The sequence below is a fragment of the Chroicocephalus ridibundus genome, chromosome 11, assembly GCF_963924245.1.
Source record: "Chroicocephalus ridibundus chromosome 11, bChrRid1.1, whole genome shotgun sequence".
Classification (NCBI taxonomy): domain Eukaryota; kingdom Metazoa; phylum Chordata; class Aves; order Charadriiformes; family Laridae; genus Chroicocephalus; species Chroicocephalus ridibundus.
In genome coordinates, this window is record NC_086294.1 from 16,699,801 (window position 1) to 16,714,670 (window position 14,870).

The 14,870-nt window shown below is 45.1% G+C and overlaps 1 long non-coding RNA gene across 3 annotated transcripts in view; it reads right to left on the reverse strand.

Annotated features, from left to right (window-relative positions):
• Nucleotides 1-9,735, reverse strand: part of LOC134522177 (uncharacterized) — a 52,297-nt gene extending 42,562 nt beyond the window's left edge. For all 3 annotated transcript variants that reach the window (XR_010072957.1, XR_010072956.1, XR_010072955.1), the window contains exons 1-2: nucleotides 9,443-9,735; nucleotides 752-892 (exon numbers count right to left, since the gene is read on the reverse strand). This is a non-coding gene — a long non-coding RNA (uncharacterized LOC134522177). The remainder of the gene's footprint in view (nucleotides 1-751; nucleotides 893-9,442) is intronic.
• Nucleotides 9,736-14,870: the final 5,135 nt, after the last annotated feature.

Genomic DNA, 14,870 nt, shown 5'->3' on the forward strand with positions numbered 1-14,870 from the left:
CATCCTTCAGATGCCCTCCTCCCAACTCCCAGGCCTGCCCAACATGGGGCATTGCAGGCAGGCCTGGGGAGGGAGCCAATTTCACCCATTTCTGATGACCAGTGGCTGGCCCTGGAGTTCACGTGCCCACCGCGAACCCCGCGTCTCCCAGGGGAACCACACACTGCCTGCGTGCTGCCCCAGGGAAGGTGCCTCTGGTCAAATCCTCACGCCACCAACGCGAGGACACGGGGTTGTCTCCCCAGCGGCTCAGACAGACGTGCCTGTCAGGAGGCTAGTGAGCTAAAAACATCTCCTGGCATGTCAGTGAAACCTGAGATGAGAGAGCTTTAAATAATGCTCCGCTCAAGCAAACAGTCTCCAGTGGGATCCTGGGTTTCTTGTTTAATTGTACAAGTTTAAATCTCACCCACTGACTTTGCTTTGCTGGCACTGCCCACCCCGGGTGTCGGGGGCTCGGCATGCAGGAGTGGGGGCAGGACGGGCAGTGGCAGAGCCCCCAGCAGCAGCCTCGTATGAATGTGTGGCCCAGCATGCTGGCTGAGCTGAACTAGGACAAGATTTTTAGGCCAGAATTCACTGTGGGCACAGATGCAAGGTGATAAAGTGCAGCGATGGGTAGCCTGGAGGATTATGTGCTGCTATTCCTGTAGACGGGCTCCCCTGCCTGGGGCAAAGGCTGGAAGCAGCTCTCGCAGCACTAGAGATCAGACAAGGAGTCAGGGTCAGGGCATGAAACTCAGTCACTCACCTCTGCGTTCACTGCAGCCTTCTCCATCGCACAGCAAGAGCACGGGCAGCTCAGGGGCCTCATGTGCAGTGGGACAAGAGGGCAGGCGGGCTCAGGAGCTTTGGTTCATCTCTGGATCCACCAGCTTTGATGACATCAGGGCTAGATGGCAGAAGCATCAGACCACCAGTTAGGATACGCTGTGAGATAACCACACGGGGCACACTTGTGTGACAGGAGATGACAGAAGCTATAGCAGGTGCACACTGTTTTGCACAGCACTGGAGAAAAATATTATGCAGGATCTGGAAAAGCTACCCTAGATTCCTATTTTTTTCTGAGTGCAACTTAGCTACTGCTATCAGTCTATAGACATCCCATTTCAATATGTTCCCACCTGAGGGTATACTTTCTCTTTATTCCTATTCAGAACAATTTAAATCAGCTAAGTAAAAGCAAGAGGCTCCAGGACAGAAAAAGCTCTTTTTCCATTTTGGTAATTACTAATATAGTAATGACATCCTATGCTACACTGGATGCTATAGCAGTCACAATTCATACAGTGCTGTTCACAAAAATTCCTTCTTCCCAAAGAAGGAGGGACATGCCTAACAGGTCTGGTTTGGGGACAGTGGAGATCGGAACATGCTGCGTTCTGCAGAAAGTGCAAACGTAACGGCACAGCCATGGGCTGCAGAAACAGCCAGTCATCGCTGGAGCACTGGATAGCAAAGCCATGAGTCACGCGCAGTTACATGCACTGACCACACAATTCCGATCTTCTCCTAAGCCTGCTGAAATGACATATCCACATCCTTGGAAGGTGTGCCCCACATAAAGTACCAAGCTGCCTGGACTGCTCTCTCTCTCTTCTTTGGCCCCGTTAACTTAATCCTCCGTATGACTCACAGGAGAGTCATCGTTGTATTCTAGGGCGGAGAGGTTAACTTACTTGCTGGCTGAAGAGCGTACGGTGATTTTTTTTCTTTTAAAAAAAAGACTGTGGGTTGTCTTATGTATTAGGGCTGAGGCTCTGCTTCATTATTCACTGCAGGTGTCCATGGGGAAACGGGGAAAACACCCTCCAGCAGTCAGCAGTGAAAGGGAGCACTGGAATTTGATTTATCCCCTCCTTATGCACAGCTGGGCTCCTGCAGGCAGGAGGCGCCCCTGGCTCCTGGCACTGTGTGGCTACAAGGAGGGGAACTGATGGGTCAGATGGCTCACAGATTTGTACCAGACCAGAGCAGCTCAGCACTGCCCCAGTGCATCGGCTCTCCATCCAAGCACCGACAACACAGAGCTCTTAGGAAGCAGTAATCCACGAGACGGCGAGCCTGTGGGTGTTTCCCCAGCACTTCCAGGAAATAACTCGGCCTAGCTTTCTTACTACATAGCATCCTAACTGCACACTTCATCTGTCAGGCAGTCTGGCTCAAAATCCTTCCACATTCCTGTAATGCTCTGACATGCAAAGAAGTGGGGCAGGGTTGGTTTGGGTTTTTTTTATAGGGAAGAAAGGAAGGAAATGCCCAGGATCTCTGTTTGACATGAATCTACTTACTTCAACAAGTATGGAGCCTCATGATTTCAAGTGGAAGCTTAGCATCTCTTAAAATAAGCTCTAGGCATCTTCTAATGTCGGTACTTAAAAAGGGATTTAGTCACTTGGTTCTAGGAACTCCAGTTTGAGTCAAGTGTCCAATATCTGTCGGCAGTTCAGCTGTTACCCAAATAAGGGGAGGGAAAGCCAGGATTTTCCAGCCCTGAGAAACAGCTGTACTCAGAAGAAGCATGTAATACGAGGGATAAAATTAATTCACTCTCAGCCCTAGTTTGCGAGCCGTTCCCAGCCGCTGGATGAGCAGCCTGAATCTCACAGCGGGTCCCACAGGGCTGCAGGGAGTGCACCCCGCTAGGCGGCCCCAGAGCCACGCCAGGAGGGACCTCTGCTCTCCTCCAGCGGCTGGATCGGGGGACCTTCAAGGCAATCGAAAGGTGATTTGAAAGGAGAGATATTGAGGCCCCATCTCTTGGGGTGGGACGTGTACCATGAGCAATAACACCCTGACTACGTGCACCCCTGCACACTGCCCAAGGACACCAACATCCTACAGATTTCACAGCCACGTGGGCCATACACAGGGTGTGTTTGCAAATGCTCATCATCCCATCAGGGACACGCCTTAACTAATTCCAAAATTAGAGCTCTCTACTGTGCTTTTTCCTATACGAAGGCTACCGTTGCCCAAACACCATTACATTCAGATTGCTGATGTTCTTTTCCTTGCGACAGTCTGCTCCATACAATGGACAAACTCATCTTAGCAAAGACTTTCAAGCATGGAGCACAGTACACGTATTTCAGCAGCCGTGTTGTTCTCCATGCTTGAAAGTCTTTGCTAATCCCAGAGGGAGCCTGTCCTTGAAAGCCAGCACACCTTTCTGCCCTTCCTGAACAGCACGTATGGAAAAGTCCACAGAAGTCCCATACACACTTTTTGAGATGCAAATCTAATATCCTACCTGCTTGATGGGAGGCATTAAAAACCTAATGCACAGAAAATGAGCCTTTGAAACACAGCTCTTCAGTGCCATGTGTTCTGAAAACGTGCTACAAAAACTTGGTCTTTGAACAATACTTGGTGTTCAGCTGCATTTCTACAATTTAGAAGGACTCTCAGCAAGCTTCAAATCCAATCAGGATTCTGTGGTTTCTGTAAATACTTTATCAATGGCTACAATAACCTCCTCCAGCTATTTGCTTATTTTCAGAGTATTTTAGCCAACGCAAACCTGCTCTTCTCCCCACCCAAAGAGCAGTCATTTTAAGAAATCATTCAACAATTTGAAACTATCACAAATTTCCCTGCAATCTATCCGGTCATCTTGGGATCGTTGGTGCGTGGGAAGAGAAACAAATAAAATCATTTTTTTCTCACTTCCTACAGAAGTCTTGTTATTCACACCGCAGGAGCAACAGAGAAGCCACTTTCAAATCACATATTCACGTCAGCAAGTAACTCACAACTAGAAAGCTCACTACTCAAGCGGTGACAATTTCCCTATTTAGCCATATGGCACAGAGGAAACAAAGCTCCAGACAGAGCTTTTTCCATCCCACTGCCTTTGGGAAAGCCTCATTCTTTGTGCTCCTGTGTTCATATCACTGTTAAGCCACACAGGGTAGTGCCACAAGATATCCACATGTCTAGCACACACTCCCAAGGCTTGAACACCTCTATGAAAATGAGCAACACCATCAGGTACATGCAGATGGCTTGCAAAATGCATGGCTTTAAAATTGACTGAAGGTCGTTATCCTGTATATCTATTAGAGTCTGTTTTCTAAATAAAAGACATGCTGGTACATTAATGATGATGCAGTCTAGGTCTGCCTTATTTCTAGGTGTAAATTTTAATATGTTCTCCTCCCCTCTACGTACACCCTTTACAATGCAGTGTATTTCAGATCCAGCAGATGCTCATTTTCTTCCTAAAACAGATTTAATGGGTTTTCCATGATCTAAACACCTGGCAAAAGAGCTTCATGCAGCTTTAATACTTTCCTAACCCTGTGTTAAATTTATCCTAGTGTTGCATATAGCATAATTCTGCAGCCATGTCAACTATTCAGGTAATGCTAGAATGTCGTCATTATGGTTTGTGTCAACAGCGTGTTCTGTATGTACCTTGTAATCATTCTGGTGTTGGGTTGCAAAGGTCCTTGGACTCTTCATTTGGCTGAGTCTAATTCTGTCCTCTTCACAAAGATCTAGAGTTACACTAAGTAAAGGTTGACATTTACATGAGACACATGGACTGCTAGAATGACTCACCAAGGTAAAACCTTGGCTATATATTCTTTCAAGGGCGTAAGCTGTACAGTGCCGACATTTCCGCTGACCTGCTGTAGAAAACGTCTGTGCTTAGCAAGGCAAACATGGACAGAGGGGCACGTCACGCATGGAGCTCGGCAGGACTCAGGAACTGGATCTCAGGAGTCTGAAAGCAGATAGTTAACGAAGCCTGGAGCAATCACTCATAACTTAGAAAAGGAGACACGTAAGAGAGAAAACAGCTATCTCAGAGTGACCTTCCAGCATTTTCCTGGGAGCTGAATGACCTCCTCTCACTTCTACTACTACGTTGGACAGGCCACATACACAGCCTCGTACACAAGCCAGCTTTGCATTTGCACAGAAGCCCACTGTTTCAATCGTGTGAAACCAATTAGTACTAGCAGGGCTTGTCAGCATTGCAGCCAGAGTCCATATGCTCTCTCCCAAATTCACTCTGCCCTTTAAAGCAGCACCTGTCACCATGTTCAGCACACCTGAAAGTCTCCTTGTTTACTAAATATCCAGAGACTCATCGGTGTCATTAGGTCTCAATAAAAACCAGGCAGTTCAGACTAAAACAGCGACTGTTCCAATGATGAAGCTTGTAAACCTTTTATCTATTCCCATGAACTCTTCTTTATCCAAATCCAATATTAAAAGTGAAAGCATCCAACACACCCATGAGAAGCGAACTGTGAAACAGAAGGACCACAGAACAGGAGATAAGAACAGAGCATCTACCATAAATCATGTATGTGAAGGGTGAGTTTGTCTACAAACCAGGGTGCTGCAAGTAATGTGGATTTCAAGGATGGCTTCTGCTTTAAACAACAGACACATACACCAGCCAAGCTCAAACAGACTTCCCAATGGTGGGGTCTCCTCTCAACTGAACTAGTAAGATCTGCTTTGGCAAGAGATTAGCCTAGCCTCCCTCAAGCACTGGCAGCTGCAGCATCACATATACAGCTTCCTGTATTTACTGTGTGAACACTGACTGCTTGGCATGTTACATGGCATCAGTCCAGTTTCACTTGCAACTTTGACAGCCATCATCTTTGGCCATGGTCTCTGCCATAGCAGAAGGTCTTAGCAGTAATCATCGCATTGAGGAACTAATGCCACACAACTGAGTAACTGTCTTGAGCACAAATTCATAAGCTAATGCTATTCCTGTTAAGTGCTAAAGTTCAGTGCCAGTTTTAACATGGCTGGAAACCTGTCAGAAGCTGTTCTTATTCAGTTCAGTAGACAAACCTCTCTCCAAGATCTTGCTTCTCACTCCAGGTAAGGTGTGTCCGACCTTTCTGAGCAAGTGTCCTGGAGTTTCTCACTGTGCTTTGATCTTAAACAACAGCCTGCCACAGCCTCACCTCTGACCACTTCACTTACTCTTGCTAAGGGCATGTCTGACTGATCATGGACTTAGAGATAAGAGTGGAACAACCAAGAGTGATGGCATCTGTACAGGAGAATTAAGCCTTCTATTGTACAGGAAAAAGAGGGGCGTAGATTCTCCAATGCGGTTTTGTTCATGCTGTTTCAGTCATATGAGGTGATCTTTAAAGCAGGTATGTCAGCCCAGGAACTCCTTTCACAGCCTGCACATCTGATTTTTCACCACGCTTTTTCTTTAGAGGAAAATAAGAAAAAACAAATCAGCCAATTTTAAAGGTCCTGAAGGGTGACTATACTGACTGTTACCCGATAAGACTGCAAGGAGGCAATGCAAACAGCATCGCAGGGATCTGTGGTGGAGTACAGCCAGGATTGGTTTGTGGCGGGAACCAGGGGCAACTCAATAACATTGGCTTCCCAGGCCCTCCTCCCACACCCAAAGGCTTGGGATTATCCAGCAGTCCTTGCATCACGGCACAGCCCTGTTGATGGCCGCGTGACATAACCTTGGACAGGAGCCATCCTTGAACTGCTTGAGAGATACTTATAACTCAAGAGCAACAGATAGAAATATGAAGGCCATGGGTGGTCCAAGTACATGTGTAACCGCTTTGCTGGATCAGGGCCAGGGGTAACATACTGCAGGTTTAGATGAGACACACAGTGACATGTTCTCATCAGAGATGTCTGACTGCCTTACAGCAGCCCATTGTCCCACATGGCTGCCTGCAGTCGTCACATGGCCTCACCAGTCAAATCCAACCAGACTGCAAAACATCCTTCACTGTAATCAGTTATGACTGTTTTGGAGAGTGACAGAAAGCAGGAGAGAGAGAGAACAGATCTCAAATTATTTGGATCAAACAGCTATGCAAAGCCTCTGAAGAGTTCAGATGCATATACTGATTTTATTTGACAAGATGAGTGCTTTTGTAGCCTACTGACCTGTTCGAGGTAACTAAATCCTAGTTTGTTGAGGTGCCTCCATATCTCTACACCATGCACCTATCTGCATCTTTACAAATGTGCCTCCAAGACACAGTGACAGTCAGCTAGAAGACCGCAAATTCAAAGTTACTCTACCTATCAAGTTACAAATGCTCTAAGTACCAAACAATACCATACAGAACCAGAAGCATCGAGCATAGGATCCAGACCCTGAAGAAATACATACATTTGACTGACCTAGTCAGAAAAACAGCCATAACCTTAAGGAGAGACTTCTTACTTGCCAAGCCATGACCACTCACATCTGGCTCCTGGCAGGCTGCAAACACAAAGCAAAACTGCCACAAAGGCAGTGGTTCGACAGGCGAGGAGCTCACAAGGGGACAGTTACGGTGGCCTTAGCAACTGATCACTAAACAACAAACAACAGCTTTGTAACCATCTGCCAATACCTTAAGGTACTGTTTGCATGACCACAGACACATGCAGGCACAAGCACAGGACTTGGCAGCACGTGACAACATCGGCTACCAGACAGTGTAGGCTCTGAATTTGACACTGCAGGTGCTAAGAGTGAGAGAAGGTGAAGGGCTGGCTTCATGGATGGGGAACACAAATCCCAGGGCACCCTTTGGCGAGTCAGCAGCTCAGGAGCATTGCATCACACCAAATGGCTCAGCAGGGGACATGTATTGCTCCTACGGCCAGCAGAAAGTCAATTCAGTTCTTTCCATGCCTTCTCCTTGCTGACAAACCAGGTTCAATTCCTTCCCTGCAGCTACAGCGCAAGGCAGACAGACGAAGGAGCACCGGCTCCACGTCTCACACATGCTGCTGTCTCTCAGTCCAGAGTCACATTTTTAACGTTCACTCCAGAAGCCGAGCGTAGGACAACAGCACTGCTGCTGCTGCTGCAAGTTATTTATCAGGACCAGCATTTTCACTGATGCAGCTGGGCCTGGGAGAAGCAGGACCGTTATCCTGCAGTACTCCACCAAGAAAAATCTCTCTTTCCAGAGTAAAAGGGAAACAAAGATGAAATCTGTAAACCTTTTATTACCACTGTGAGTTAATAAGCTACCAGTAACTACCTTTTTGTGTCAATCCACTATTTTACAGTCCTTACATGAGAAGGATCTGCTAGCTGGTTTATGAAGTACCATTTTCACTTTAGCTAAAGTAACAAGGGTTTTCTTTAGACTCTTCCACCCAAACCCAGAAAACCCCTAACTCCGCCATGCAGCCAGGCTTCACAGGTGACTTCTTTCTTTTTATAGGTCCTTATCAATAACCTTGGTTAGACGTCTCTGTGCTCTGGAGGTGACCTGAGCCTACTCTCAAATACTACAGATGCTTCTATTTTCTCTGGCGCATACCACTCACTCTCTGACCAGCATATGCTCAGTTCACAAAACAGAGCCATCACTGTGTTGTTAGAAAAAGGAGACACCTCTGAAGACACTGATTTATGTTTGTCTCTCCAGGTTCATAGATTAAATCTGAAGGCTAAGCCTCCTTGCAAGCCTCAGCATCCTGGCAGGGCCGAGGAATGTCACAGTAAGTGCAAACATTGTTGGGTCAAGTATGCTCAGCATTCTAAAGTCTCTGTCTCCATCCTGCCCTGTTTATTTTTCTCCCCACACTAGGAAAAAGTGGAAAACCACCAGTGTTTTGCTGACCATTGGTTCCTCAGACAATGAAGTCTCTGGCAGCCATTCCGTCCACCAGAGCTACACCATTTTAATTCAGCCATTATCTATTGACCCTCAAAGAGCATTTTTTAAATTATTACTCATAGTATTTTAGAAACGTTTTGCAAGGATTGTGTCAGGCCCATCTTCAGCATGTAACTAAGAGAACTGATGAAGCAGGGGACAGGGTGAGAAATGCTCAAGGGGCTACCACGCAGCTTAGCCATTTGTCAGCCTACTTCAAAGGCTCACTTCAGCACAGAGAGTTGATTTAGAGCACATACTTGGTCAAGAGCTGGGGAACTCAGAATACCCAGAAATTAACTTAAATCTTGACTCAGGCTGAAAGGGAAAGAGCTGATAACTTGGGTTATTTCAGAGAAAAGACAGATTATAAAAAAGACCAGTGCCACAGCAAAACAAACCCAAGCACTTCAGTTGCACATTTATATGCAAGACGCATAGTTCAAAAGTTAAATGAGACAGATATGAGTGCACATCAACACTCCACCATGGAACATGGACATATCTTGCACTGCAAATATTTGATCATCTTAAAACCATCTTTCTTGCTTAATCAGAGACCTTATTATAACCTCTGCATCAGCTGACCTTCAGAGGAGGATGTCAGGACAGAGCAACAAAGTTCCTGCTCATTTCTCTACCTTCAGCTTCACTGTAGTTACCACATACACCACACAAGCCAAGAAGAGCTAGACCTGGGACCAACTAAACCAGGAGGGGATCTCTGCAGAAGGGCGCAACTACTGGCAAGCAACCCTGATCACAGAGACTACTAATTGGCTTATAGCTATAAGACCAGCAGCACTTACCAGTTCTCAGCTCCTCTTTCCACTAACTTGGGCGTTCAGAGTCAGGGAGGCATTTCCTCTTGGAGTGCTTGAATGGAGACTCTCCATGGGGTATTTATTATGCTGGCGCATGAACAACAGTAAAACACTCCGGCATCTTCTTCTGTTTCAAAGTGCCAGCAACGCAGCCAGGTTTCTGCATATGAGAAATTCAAGCTATAAAAATCACTTTTCTTTTCTATATAGATGCAGAGTCCCTCGGTGAGCCTGACCGGGTCTGCCTACGGAAGCACGCCTGTGTTTACAAAGGTAAAGAGCACAGGTCGTCTGAACGACACAGCTCGTTCTGCAATTACTAGCATTGGACTTTGAGTTTTCTTGCTCCATCAGAAGGTATTTCGAGACTGGAACATCGGTTCATTTACAATTCAAAACAGCCAGCATGCTTCATTAGTGATGCTATCAATCTAACATCTTAATTGGTAAACAATCCAGACAGACAGAGCCACTTACATGAATTCATCTCATTTATTTCCTACAAAGGAGGCTGAAGAGGAAACCTCTCATAGTAACCTCCCTTATTATGTTGTATTCACTGGAATAGATGTTTTTCCTGCATTTTTATCTTTATTTAAATGCATAAGCAAGCTAAAGCCTTTTAAAGAGCACTGGTATACAGGTGAAAAAAAAAAAAAATCCACTCACAACCCATTGCAAATGCATTTAGAATTAAATCAACTATTGTAAGTAAAATAAAAATAGGTGCATGAGATCATCTTCTTCACTGAAGGGTGTATCATCCTGTAATAATTGCTTCAATGGGGAAATACTTACGTCAGACACTTAACTCCAATTTTTCCTCCTCTAGGGTCTACAAAACATAAGAGCTACGAAGGGTCAATTAGTGGTATTTGAATGTCGCATTCGTGCTACACCCACCTTACAGGTTCACTGGTACAGAGAATATGATCCGATAATCGACTCTGCCGATTTCCGAATACTACGAAAAAGTAGGTATTACTATATCTGCCTGATGTACAGTAATTTTATTGGGGCAGTGAAAAGACAGGAGCAAAAAGTGATACAAAAATCAGGAGACAGAACACGTTCATAGAGGCAGAGTTAAGTTTACCAGTATTAAATGACCTGAAGCGACTGACTGCTGTTCAGAGACCATGCTTCCTCCGGCAACACGTGAGCAGATCAGGCGCAAGGCGGGAGATTGCCATCCTGTTAGTTATTAATGAAAGTACTACTGAGCCATAACGTCATTGACACCACATATTATAACTACTGATGAACTCAGGAAAAAGAATTTAAAATATAAGCATATTTTAAACAATTTATCATACTCCCAGGCATGAGGTCATAGCCCCAGTGGGCCAAATTCACAGCAACTAACTCCAAAGTCGGTGGAGCTCTTTCTATATCACCTCAGTGGAGAAGTGTTTGTACCATGAGGTTCCCCAGCCAAACCTGAGCTTCTCCTATCCAGATGGACAGAAAGGGAGATGGTCCCTTTTGTAACGGGGCAACAGCTGAGGTGGGAAAAGAGGTGAGGGCTAAAAGTCCTTCCTCCATTCTGGCATTATAACCATTTAATTTTTTTCTTTCTTATTTTGAGCAGAGGCTTGTTCATCAGCTGTTCCTGGTAAGTACACTGCGTATTTTTTTGTTAGACACCTCATCGGTTAATTACCCCAAGCTTAGTTTTTCCCACTTCATGCAAGATAAAACAATAATGTTCAAAGGGGAGCCAGAAGACAGCATTCAGTGTCAGGCTGAGAGCTTTCAAGTCCTTGGTTTTGACACAAGCACCTGAAAGGCCCTGATTTATTTCACAACACAATGAAAAAGGTATCATCCCGTTTACACTCAGTCAAGGAATATGTTCCCTATATGTTAAGGGAAAACATATCAACTATTTTGACCTGTGATCATTTCTGGGGTTTAAACTTGTGCAAGAGAAGACAGAATTTAGCAAAAAAATTGTGTCTTGTTTCTTGGAAGTCACAGGAAGAAAGATCATTCCTTCACCTTCGCTCCTTCTGAACCCCTTGGATTCCTATGCCCTTCACATCACTTTGTTGCACTTCCTTGCTCCCAAGCCCCATCACTAAGTAGCCATCCTTCTGCAAGGACCAATTCCTACAAGTTAACATTTGGCTTTTATGGTACAACAGCATGCCTGAATTTGTCATTTCAGAGGAAGTCTGCACCCTGGTAATTACTGAAGCTTTTCCAGAAGACTCTGGAGTATTTAAATGTGTTGCTGAAAATGAATTTGGATCTGCGGCATCCAGTGCACGTCTCTCTGTTTCCCCAGGTAAGCTCATGTGTCTCTGAACTGAGCAACTAAGCATGAGAGAATTTGCTGCTGCTCCACATGAGGTAGAGTGACGACCAAGCAGAAGCCAGACCCTAACATTTTTGCAGGCGAAAGAGAAGAGAAATGCCCCAAAAACACAGTCTGCTTGGGTCCTTCTCAAAGCTGGATGCAAGTTCTTCTGCATTTCTACTTTTGTCCTGTCTTCCTCCAGGGTCAAGGATGACAAGGTGGAGATGTTGTTCTGTCTCACAGAGGAGTCTCATCCCTGAGCTTCATCCCTCCAGGGACCCCAGCTTAGCCCAACACATTGGCTGTATCTATACCTTGTTTATTTTAACACCTGACTTGTCATTTCAGCTTGTGCTGAAAACCATCTCCAAACAGAACAGCACCTTGTGTCTAAAGCAAAGCTCACCAGCCCTGGTGAGAAGTCAGTTTTGGCCAATGCAGCTGTGCAGGTTCTGGTCTATGCAGACCCCAGGCAGGTTGAACTCTCATCCACCTGCACAGACATATCAGTTTCCCTTCCTGTTACTGCAGCATGCTGTATTGGTGAACCACCACTGCCTTCTACCTGACTTGTGGACAATTCTAATTCCAGGAGCAAAAGAGCTGGAAAGCTTTGCGGGTGTTGCCCACAGGCCAGCTGTGCACGTCACCATGAAGAAACCCACCTTCCCTAGGAACAGCCAAACAGGAGCCAAGGACCGAGACGCGGCTGGCCTGCCATCCTACAGCACAGAGACCCCAGGGCTGGGCAGACGAGCGGAAGCCGCAAATTTTGGCCAGATGAACTCCGAGAGCGAAGCTGAAGATTTTCACGGAGCTTATGAGAATTCGCCTCAGGCTTCACCTCTGAGGTAAGACAATGCTTATTCTGTTATTCTGTTTAATTGCTCCAGAGAAACAAAACAAGTTAGAACGCTCATTTTAGCAATTCCATCCCAGATTTTTGTAGCGTTTCTTGGGTGTTTATAGGCATAACCAAGACTTCAAATGGTGACAGTTAAAAGGTCCAAGCCCAGCACTAGAGAGGAGTTTTCCTCAGTCCTGTTTGTGAAGGGGAGAGCTCCGAGGCAGACGTGTGCCTCCTCCCTCAGCCGAATGCCAGCGCGGCATTGCAGCGATACTGTTACACCGTGTGTAAACGGCTGTCCGTGACAGAAAGCACTCTCTGTGTTATAGATTATTTTTGGATGTACTCAGCCGCTTTAACTAAACTGGCTATTTTAACAATTCTGAACATCCTCCTCCAAAATCACTGCAGGAAAGATCATATTTCAGTGTAGATTTCTCCACGCACAGGAATTCTTTTTGCTAAATCACTGAGTAAAAATGGGTTTGCTTCAATAACCTGCAGTTCGCGAGGAGGCTCACAGTTTAGCTTCAAGCCCTTCCATGAAATCCAGGCTTGTTCCAGGGAAATCAGCTGGGGCCCTATGCAGAGCCACTGCAGAATCAAAGCCCTGGCTGAAGCTGACTGGTACGGAGTTTAGGAGACTGCAGCACGGCAAAGCTGTGGAAGGGCTTGCTTGCAGCCTGCGATGAAGCTGTGCTGCTGTTGCCTTCAAACATCACAAGCCAAGCATGTGAATGCAGCACCGTATTCAATTCACAACCAACTACACCAGTCCCAACACCTAGAGATAAGGCTGTTTGCTTGGGAGTATCCAACACAGACCAACATTGCATTAATTGTAACTTTTACACGATGATTGTTTTAAACAAGACTGTTAACTGTCCGCTGTGCAAAAATGAAAACCTTTCATAGAATTACCTCATAATTACCTCTTGGAGGGAATGGGAGCCGTAGGAAACATCTGCTAGCTGTCTTTTTAGAACAGAATCCGCTTTTCCATCCTCTCCAGATTTCTCAAAGGCAGCAGGAAGCCTGCATTTCTAACAAGCAACCTCTGGGAAAGCTCTTTTAGATGATACTTTCTGCTTAGGATGACTGCTTGTAAAGTTTATTGCTTGCAGCAGTACCAGTGAGCTATGGTTGTATTTTTATTTTTAAAGTTCTGGTCAGTTTGAAATGCAGAACCTGATGTCCTGCATTAATGGCTATAACATACCACCAAAATCAGCTATGCAATAGCTTTTAAAAAATCAGGTTATACAAAACATCAACAAGCGTACAGAGCTGCAGAGTGCTTTTGATTGACAGCAATGCTGAACCAGATTTTGGAAGGCATTTACACATCTCAAGATACAGAGAGAAAACTATTAAAATTTCTAGATATACCCACCTATGAGCATTTAAATATCTTCAAAGCCCACAGTCTTATTGCCATGTGCTTTGAAACATCATTTTGAATGGGACTCAACATCGTCAATTTTGCTGTTACCTCAAACTAAGTCATCTCTAATGACTAGCTGTACAATAACTGTCTTGTTAGGCAGATTTAGCCATATAACTCTCTCGTGTAGCGTATGTGGTTGCAACCGTATTACCGAAGACAAAAAGAAATACCGACAAAAACAGTGATGACAGAACAAAGCTATTACTGGGAACAACTGTAAAAATGAATGAAGTCCTTGTACTCCTACTTCTGCAAATTACTGCTTAGCAACAGCCACTCAACAAAAGCTAGAAAACGCAATTCTAGAAGACTGCCACTACCAGCTACTCCTTACAGCATCCCTCTTGATAGCCTTAAAGAAGCAGAATAAAATCTATACCAGTTATTAACTTTAATAAAGGAACTTAATCCAAGCAAAAGAGGAGGCTTCAGGCAGTAAGTATATTGACAGGTCTTTTAGGTAGCTTTTAAGATTCCTTAATAAATAAGCAAATGATTCTTAACTTTTTTCTAGATGTTTGTTGCTATATGACTCAAGCAACAAGGAGAACATGATCGGATGCAATGTGTCACCATTCATAGAAAGTAAACTGAAGCTGTACAGAAAAGCTGGTCTCTAACACCTCACAGTGCTGGTCAGGGTACTACTAAGTTACCCTAACACAGGCTATGAGATTTATTCCTATCCCGTTATCAGTTCAGCTTCTAGTTCTTTCAATTTTTTTCCTACCTTCTGGATCTCACGTTTTTCTGTTCCGTCTCTTTCACACAAGTCGTCCGAGTTGTGTCCAGCCTTCTAAGCGCATAAAGCTGTTCT